We start from the raw sequence: 9,344 nt of genomic DNA, 5'->3' as shown, positions 1-9,344 counted from the left end.
CCCTTGTTCATTACTAAACAAGCTGAAATTAATCACAATCACAAGCAAGGTATCCTAATTACATGCAAGAGGTAAAATTGAAAATAGAAAAGGAAAAGAAAAGCCGGGTTACCTCCCAGTAAGCGCTCTTTTAACATTATTAGCTTGACGCATCGTCTTGTTATCCAGGATCTAAGAGAGTTCCTACTTCAAGGACCTTATTCTCAAGTCTCTTTTCCTCCATCACATGCATTTTTAGACAGACATTTTGGCGAGGTGGATCTTTGTCCTCATGGAACAAATCAAAGCTGATCTTCTGGTCTTCTATGCCCATTTGTAGTATCTTTTTCCCATGTCCACCATGCAACTTGCAGTAGACATGAATGGGCGGCCAAGAATGAGAGGAATGTCAGCATCCTCTTCTATATCTATGACAACAAAATCAGTAGGGAATATTAGATGTTTAACCTTCACCAAAACATCTTCAATGACTCCATATGGCTTTGTAATGGAGCGGTCAGCTAACTGGAGAGTCATGTGTGTAGGCATTATCTCTATCTCTCCAAGTCACTGACACATGGAAAGAAGCATTAAATTGATACTAGCTCCCAAGTCTATGAGAGCTTTGCCTATAGCAACCTCACCAATAGAACACGGTATCGTGACAACTCCAGGGTCTTAGTGCTTGGGTGGAAGAATGCGTTGAGCACAGCACTACAGTTACCTTCCATAACAATTTTTTCACTATGGATGTACCGATTCTTCTTCGTTAGCATATCCTTCAAAAATTTGGCATAAAGGTGCATTTGCTAAAATGCTTTTCCAAATGGCAAAGTAATTTCCAATTTCTTGAAGATATCAAGAAATCTGGCCAACTGTCGCTCTTTATCTTTCCTGGAGGGTACCAATGGATAAGGTACCTCCTTGCATTCAATAGGAGTAGCCTCTTTCTTCTTTTCTGAGTCAGCCTCACTCTTGCCCTTCTTCTTTTCAATCTCAACAACCTTCTCTTTTTGTTTTTCATTTTTCAATTTTTTTACTTTTTTTTTCCTTTTCTTTTGTTTCTTCTTCTTTTTATTTTTCTTTTTCTTCCTTCTTTATTTTCTCTTGACAGTCTTTTATTGATATCTCTCCTTCTTCATCACCTTCTGCTTCCTCAACAACTTCTTCAAGTTCAACTAAATCATTAACCGGTTCCAGTGCCAGTTCATCAGCCAGCTATTGTTTATGTTCCTCCATCTTCATCTCAGCTTTTCTTTCATCCACATGGGTTGCCATTTTGCTCCTTGTCATGACAGCTTTACATTCTTCCTTTGGATTTTTCTCAGTGTTAGCACTAAAGCTGCTTGATGGCCTATCCGCCAACTGTTTTGCAAGTTGTCTCACTTAGACCTCCAAATTCTTTATGGCAGACTCTGTGCTCTTCTAGTTAGACATAGAAACCTGCATAAATTGAGCTAGAGCCTCTTCCAGCTGCATGGTGTGATCATAGAGACTAGGCCCTTGTGGTTGCGACCTTATGGATGATCCCCCCTGGTCTCTATTGAATTGATTCCTAGGGTGGTTCCTCCATTGTCCCTGTTATTGGTTGTATTGTTGTGCATGTTGGAATCCAGAAAATCCACCTGCATTAAAATTGTTTTTGGGCTGGTTCCCCATATAATTGACTTCATGTGTGACTTGTTCTTCATTAGGGATACAACATTCAGATTCATCATATCCACCACAAATTGTACATCCTGCAACCTACAAAACAGAAGAATGTGAAGTTTGTGCAAAATGAATTTGAGTTGGCAACTTACTTAGTGTTTAAGTCAATGCCTCCAAGTGCTTAGATAACAATTGGTTTTGTGCCAACAATGCATCTTGTGAGGCTAGTGATGTGTCATTATTTTCTCCTATTTCTTACCCCTTTCTATCACCATTTTAATTACTGATTAGCCTTAATTGTCAAATTAAGTATGCAGTCTTATCATTTGGGCCTACTTGACTAATTCTATGTTTTAATTTAATTTCAGGAAAATTATAAGCAATTGGGCTTGGATTCGGAATTGGGCTGAATCGGCTTGGACTTGAAGAGAGCAGACAATTTTATTTGTCGTCCAGTTTTATTTTATTTCCCTTTTGGGCTGCATTTTTGTAATTGGGCCACCAGACCTTATTTTAGTGAGCCCAACTGCTAGGGTTTTAAGGGAAGGTTTTCGTGTTACTGTTCACCTAGGCAGACATTGGAGGGTTTCATTTTTCTGATTCTTTTCTTGTTACTATTCATTTGTATTGTTCACGTAGCTTCTTCTAATTCTAGTTTCGTTTTCTACTTCAATTTCCATTTCATTTCTGCTCATTATGGAAGGCTGAATCTCTAGTGTTGTTTTCTCTTGAGGACAAAGCATAACTATCTTTGAGGTTTTGTTCTTAATACTAATTTCTGATCAGTTTTCCCCTTCACCAATTATTCTGTATTTGTTACTGATATTAATCCATGCATGCTTAATGTTTGATTATTTGTCTCTGTGCTTAATTAACGTTCATGCTTAATGGACATGTGAGAGAGATTAATTGGTGTATGTGTTGCTTAATCACATAATGACAGCCTTGTGTTAATTTTCGCTTAGTAAATTAATTTCGGGTTGGATTAAGTGGTTGAACTGGTTAAGAATAAATTCTCGTAACCTAGGATAAGAGACTTGCTTTTGAATCATGGGGAAACAACATGTTTTAGTTCTATTATTTTTAATTCAAGTTTGCTTGCCGTTTAAATTACAAAAACAAACAACCCCCCCTCCAATTCGTTACTGTTTTATTATTACATGTTATGAATGTTTGTTTGATCATTGCTCACTGGGAGACGACCTAGGATCACTTCCTAGATACTGCATTTTAATGTTTATTTTATTCTAGTGTTGTTTTCTCTTATAAAATTTGTGTTATGTGATTAATTTGCAGTGTTTAGTTGTTTTGTGTGTAGATCTATTGTTTAGTGTTGCTTGTGTGTCTTTCAAGTGTTCTGTTTCGTTTTTCAGAGGCGTCCCCTGTTCAGAAGTGTTGTGTTGTGAATAGAGTCGGGTTTTGCTAATTAATTGGAGATTTTTGTTTTGATAGCTAGAGTTTTTATTTTTGACTGATTTTTTGTGTAGTAGTTTCTTTTGATCCATATTTCGTGTGAAAAATACCAGAAACACTTGGTGTGGCTGAATTTTGAGAGATACAAAAAATTTGGGAACTTGTTTTTAGCAAAACTTAAAACGGTCATAACTTTTGCTCCGGTTATCAGAATGACTATTATTATATATGCATTTGGGGTAGAAAAAAATTTCCCACCTCATCCTTATTGGATTTAGCCGGTTGAGGTTCTCAGAAATTAAAAAATCAGTTGTTTACTAAGTTTTTATTTTTTATTTTTTAAGTATTATTGTCCTATTTTTCTAAACTTTCCTTAGGCATTTTTCATAGTCAGACTTTGAATTTTTGTCTGAAAATTTTTGTGCTATCTTTTCATGATTTTAGGGTGTTTCTCACAAATTTTCAAGTCATTTATCGTTTGAGTATAATTGTAGTTTTACCCCCTTTGGTGCTTATTTGAGAAATACATGAATTGTTGCATATAGTGCATGACTAGGGGCAATCCAGGTGATTTACAACCCTTTGATTTTGAAATAGATAGAACCTTTCATAGATTAGTTAGGCATAGTGTGCATCCTGATCATTTTGTGCATTCTGTTGCTGGTGATTCTGAACATTCTAATTTTGAGCATTCGGCTACTAATTTTCATACTGAGAACATGGCTTAATCTCTACCTCGTGAGCGGACTCTTAGGGAGATGGTTGCACCTAACTTCACTTATGAAAGCTTGTGCATTCAATATCCTGATGAGGAGGTTCCATATGTCTCAAGACTGGACTAATACATTTGCTGTCCAAGTTTCATGGTCTTGCAGGTGAAGATCCTCATAAGCATCTTAAGAAGTTCCATATTGTCTGTTCCACCATGAAGCCCCCTGATGTCCACGAAGATCATATCTTTCTAAAGGCTTTTCCTCATTCTCTGGAGGGAGTGGCAAAAGATTGGCTGTACTACCTTGCTCCCAGGTCCATTACCAGCTGGGATGACCTTAAGAGGGTGTTCTTGGGGAAATTCTTCCCTACATCTAGGACCACTGCCATCAGAAAAGACATTTCAGGCATCAGGCAACTTAGTGGAGAGAGCTTGTATGAGTATTGGGAAAGATTCAAGAAATTGTGTGCAAGTTGTCCCCACCACCAGATTTTTGAGCAACTCTTTCTGCAATATTTCTATGAGGGACTTAGCAACATGGAGAGGGGTATGATTGATGCTGCCAGTGGTGGAGCTCTTGGTGATATGACTCCTGTTGAGGCTACGAATCTAATTGAGAAGATGGCTTCCAACTCCCAACAATTCAATGCAAGAAATGATGCTATTCTCCTTAGAGGAGTCCATGATGTGGCCACAGATTCATCTTCATCTGCTGAAAATAAGAAGCTTGAGGAAAAACTTGATGCCTTGGTCAACCTAGTAACTAAGCTTGCCATAAATCAGAAATCTGCATCTGCACCTGTTACTGTTGCAAGACTCTGTGGTCTATGTTCTTCTGCTGATCACCACACAGATCTCTATCCTTCTTTGCAGCAATCTAGAGTCAATGAGCAACCTGAAGCCTATGCTGCAAACATTTATAATAGACCCCCTTAGTAGCAAAACCAACAACGGCAGAATAATTAAGATCTTTCAAGCAACAGATACAATCCAGGTTGGAGGAATCATCCAAATCTTAGATGGGCAAATCATCCACAACAACAATAGCCTATCCCTTCTTTCCAGAATGCTGCTGGTCCAAGCAGGCCATATGTTCCTCCTCCAATGTAGCAGCAACAACAAAGACAACTAGCAACTGAGGCCCCTCCTCAACCTTCCTTAGAGGAGTTAGTGAGGCAAATGACTATCCAGAATATGCAATTTCAGCAAGAGACAAGAGCCTCCATTCAGAGTCTGACAAATCAAATGGGGCAGATGGCTACTCAGTTGAACCAAGCTCAGTCCCAAAATTCAGACAAATTGCCTTCACAAACTGTGTAGAATCCAAAAAATATGAGTGTCATCACCTTGAGGTCTAGCAAGCAAATTGAAGTGCCTCCACCAGTAGCAGCACCTGTACCTGAACCTGTCAAGCTTCATTCTACACCTGAAAAAGAGGATGAGCTAGTTGCACAAAAGAGAAAGCTTCCTGATCATGAAGGAGCTAACAAAAATTTTCATGCAGGTGGACCTTCTTCTAGTAGTTTTGACTTCCAGCAACCTCCTATCCCTCTTCCAATTCAACCTAGAGCAATTCCAAACAAAAAGATGGAAGAAGTGGATAAGGAGATCTTGGAGACCTTCAGGAAAGTAGTGGTGAACATACCTCTGCTAGATGCCATCAAGAAAATTCCAAGATATGCCAAATTTCTAAAGGAGTTGTGCACCCACAAAAGAAGGCTCAAAGGCAATGAAAGGATTAGCATGGGCAGAAATATGTCAGCATTGATAGGTAAATCTGTTCCTTACATTCCTGTGAAATGTAAGGACCCAGGTACTTTTTGTATACCTTGCATTATTGGAACAACAAATTTGAGAATGCCATGCTAGATCTAGGAGCATTAGTTAGTGGCATGCCTCTGTCTATTTTCAATTCTTTATCTCTTGGACCTTTGCAACCTACGAAGTGGTGATTCACTTGGCAAATAGAAGTGTTGCTTACCCCGTAGGTTTCATAGAGGATGTGTTGGTTCGGGTTGGTGAACTTATTTTTCCTGCTGATTTTTATGTTCTTGATATGGAAGATGGATTTTCCCATGGTTCAGTTCCAATTATTTTAGACAGACCATTTATGAAAACAGCCTGAACCAAGATATATGTTTATGCTGACACATTGTCTATGGAATTTGGTGATATTGTTGTTCATTTTAACATTCTTGATGCCATGAAACATCCATCTGAGGATCATTCTGTTTTTCGTGCTGAGATACTTGATCAGATTGTTGATGATTATATGTTTGATTTTGATTCTCTTCATGGTAGGAAACATCCATTTTTATCTGATCTGCATACTTGTCATTCCTCAAGCATTGAATCTGAATCTGAGTTTGAATTTGATTCTGTATCAGATTTTTATGCTTAGAGTAAATTTAAATTTGAGTCTGGTTCTAATTTTCTAGGTGTTGTACCTCTTGATGTTGATTTTTTAGAGTCAGAATGCACTAACCATGTTGTAGGAAGTACATATACTTCTGACTTGCTTTATGAGGTACAGGCTGAGGAATCCTTCTCTTCTCCTACCCTGGTTCCTCCCACTGTTCAGCCACCACCCACATCAGAGTTGAAGCCCTTACCAGTAAACCTCAAGTATGCTTACTTGGAGGACAAGGAAAAATTTCCAGTGATCATCTCAGCCTCCCTTGCTGCTGAGCAAGAGGAGAAGTTGTTGCTAGTGCTCAAGAAGCACAAGAAAGCCATTAGATGGACTTTAGCAGACATTCCTGGTATTAGCCCATCTACTTGCATGCATAGGATACTTTTAGAGGATGAAGCTAAGCCAGTGAGGTAGCCACATCGGCAAATCAACCCCATCATTCTAGATGTGGTGAAAAAGAAGGTGACCAAGCTCTTGCAAGCTGGAATCGTCTACCCCATTTCTGACAGCCAGTGGGTGAGTCCAGTCCAAGTGGTTCCTAAGAAGACAGACCTCACAGTGATCAAGAATGAGAGGGATGAGTTTATCCCCCCAAGAGTGCAGAACAGCTGGCAAGTCTGCATTGATTATAGGAGGCTGAACCAGGCAACCAGAAAAGATCATTTTCCCCTGCCATTCATTGATCAAATGCTTGAGCGCTTAGCAGGTAAGTCTCATTACTGTTTTCTTGATGGTTTTTCTGGTTATTTACAAATTCATATTGCTCCTGAGGATCAAGAAAAGACCACATTCACCTGTCCCTTTGGCACTTTTGCCTATAGGAGGATGCCCTTTGGCCTATGCAACGCCCCTAGTACCTTCCAGCGGTGTATGCTTAGCATTTTGAGTGACTTTTTAGAGAGTTGCATAGAGGTGTTTATGGATGATTTTACTATTTATGGATCCTCCTTTGATGCATGTTTGGATAGTCTGGATAGAGTTCTTAATAGATTCATTGAAACTAACCTTGGGCTGAATTTTGAAAAATGTCACTTCATGGTAGAACAAGGTATAGTTTTAGGGCATATCATTTCTAGTAGGGGCATAGAGGTAGACCCTGCAAAGATAGCTGTTATTTCACAATTGCCTTACCCCTCTTGCGTGCGAGAGGTTCATTCTTTTCTTGGCCATGCAGGGTTTTATAGGCGCTTTATGAAAGACTTTAGCAAAGTAGCCCTTCCACTATCCAATCTGCTGCAAAAGGAGGTGGAGTTTGATTTTGATGACCGGTGCAAATAGGCTTTTGATTGCCTTAAGTGTGCGTTGACTACCACCCCTATCATTCAGGCACCTGATTGGGACAGCCCCATTTGAGCTGATGTGTGATGTATCCAATTATGCATTGGGGGCTGTCCTTGCTCAAAAGATTGACAAGCTGCCTCGGGTGATCTACTACTAGAACTTTGGATGCTGCCCAAACAAATTACACTACCACAGAGAATGAGCTATTAGCGATAGTTTTTGCCCTTGAGAAATTTCAATCATATTTGCTTGGTACTCGTGTTATTGTTGAAGAAGGTTGAATCAAAGCCTAGATTGATCAGGTGGATGCTTTGGCACCAAGAGTTTGATTTGGAGATCCGTGATCGGAGCAGTGCACGGAACCTCGTGGCTGACCACCTGAGTAGGATTGAGCATGCGTCTGAGGACTCACCCATTCGGGATGATTTTCCAGATGACCATTTGTACATTCTGTATAACATTTCTGATTCCTTCCCCACTCCTTGGTTTGCTAATATTGTGAATTATTTGGTTGCTTCTGTTTTTCCTCCCTTAGCATCTAAAGCTCAAATTGATAAAATTAAGAGCGATGCTAAGCATTATATTTGGGATGACCCCTATTTGTGGAAGTTGTGCAGTGGCCAGGTTATTAGGAGATGCATTCCAGACCATGAGATTGACTCGGCCCTGCAATTCTGTCATCCTTTCGCACCAGGTGGCCATCTTGGCATACAGAGGACAGCTCGCAAGGTGCTTGATTGTGGTTTCTATTGGCCCACCATCTTCAAGGATGCATGGAGAATCTGTAGCACTTGTGAGCCTTGTCAGAGAGCAGGTGGCTCACTTTCATGGAGACAGCAAATGCTTCAACAACCCATGTTGTTCTGTGAGGTGTTTGATGTTTGGGGTATAAACTTTATGGGGCCTCTCCCTGTCTCTTTTGGTTTTGTTTATATTCTCTTTGCTGTTGATTATGTTTCAAAATGGGTGGAAGCCAAAGCCACTAGAACTAACGATGCTAAGGTTGTTGTGGATTTTGTTAGATCTAATCTGTTTTGCAAGTTTGGAATCTCTAGAGCCATCGTTAGTGATCAAGGCACCTATTTTTGTAACAAATCCATGTATGCCTTGCTCAAAAAGTATGGGGTCGTGCATAGAATTTCCACACCTTACCACCCCCAAACTAATGGGAAGGCTGAGATTTCAAACAGGGAGATAAAAAGGATCTTGGAGAAGAATGTGCAGCCGAACAGAAAGGATTGGAACACCAGGCTGGATGATGCTCTCTGGGCGCATAGGACTGCCTACAAAGCACCCATAGGAATGTCTCCTTATCGGGTTGTCTTTGGCAAGGCATGTCATCTTCCTGTAGAGATAGAGCACAGAGCCTACTAGGCTGTAAAGACCTACAACTTCTCTATTGATCAGGCTGGAGAGGAAAGGAAGTTGCAACTAAGTGAGCTAGATGAGATCCATTTAGAAGCCTATGAGAATTCTAAATTTTACAAGGTGAATACCAAGAAGTTCCATGACAACTTGGTAGCTAAGAAGGACTTTGTGGTTGGACAAAAAGTTTTATTGTATAACTCTAGGCTCGGACTCATGAGTGGTAAGTTGAGGTCAAAGTGGATTGGTCCTTTTGTGGTGACTAATGTTTTTCCTTATGGTACAGTTGAGATCAAAAGAGAATCCATAGATAAGAGCTTCAAGGTCAATGGACACCGGCTGAAACCATTTCTCTCAAATCCTTCCTTGGTGGATGTAGTGGTGGAGGAGACCTCCTTACTTCACCCTACTTCTATTCCGCCATGACTTAGGGAGTTTTCTTTTTTTGTCTCCTTCTTTACTTTTATTGCACTTGTCCAAATTTATTGATTGTTCTTATTGCTCTTGATATAATGATTGTGCTACATTGAG

The 9,344-nt window shown here is 39.8% G+C and overlaps 1 non-coding gene across 1 annotated transcript; it reads right to left on the bottom strand.

The window, feature by feature from the left end:
* Positions 1-4,138: 4,138 nt before the first annotated feature.
* On the bottom strand, positions 4,139-4,245 carry LOC112997885 (small nucleolar RNA R71). The gene has a single exon (XR_003262942.1). It is a non-coding gene; the product is annotated as a small nucleolar RNA R71 (small nucleolar RNA).
* Between the last annotated feature and the right edge of the window lie 5,099 nt (positions 4,246-9,344).

Source organism: Glycine max, chromosome 1 (genome assembly GCF_000004515.6).
Source record: "Glycine max cultivar Williams 82 chromosome 1, Glycine_max_v4.0, whole genome shotgun sequence".
In the NCBI taxonomy this organism is placed as follows: domain Eukaryota; kingdom Viridiplantae; phylum Streptophyta; class Magnoliopsida; order Fabales; family Fabaceae; genus Glycine; species Glycine max.
The sequence above is the reverse complement of the archived record's forward strand: the minus strand, read 5'-3'. Positions and strand labels throughout refer to the sequence as shown.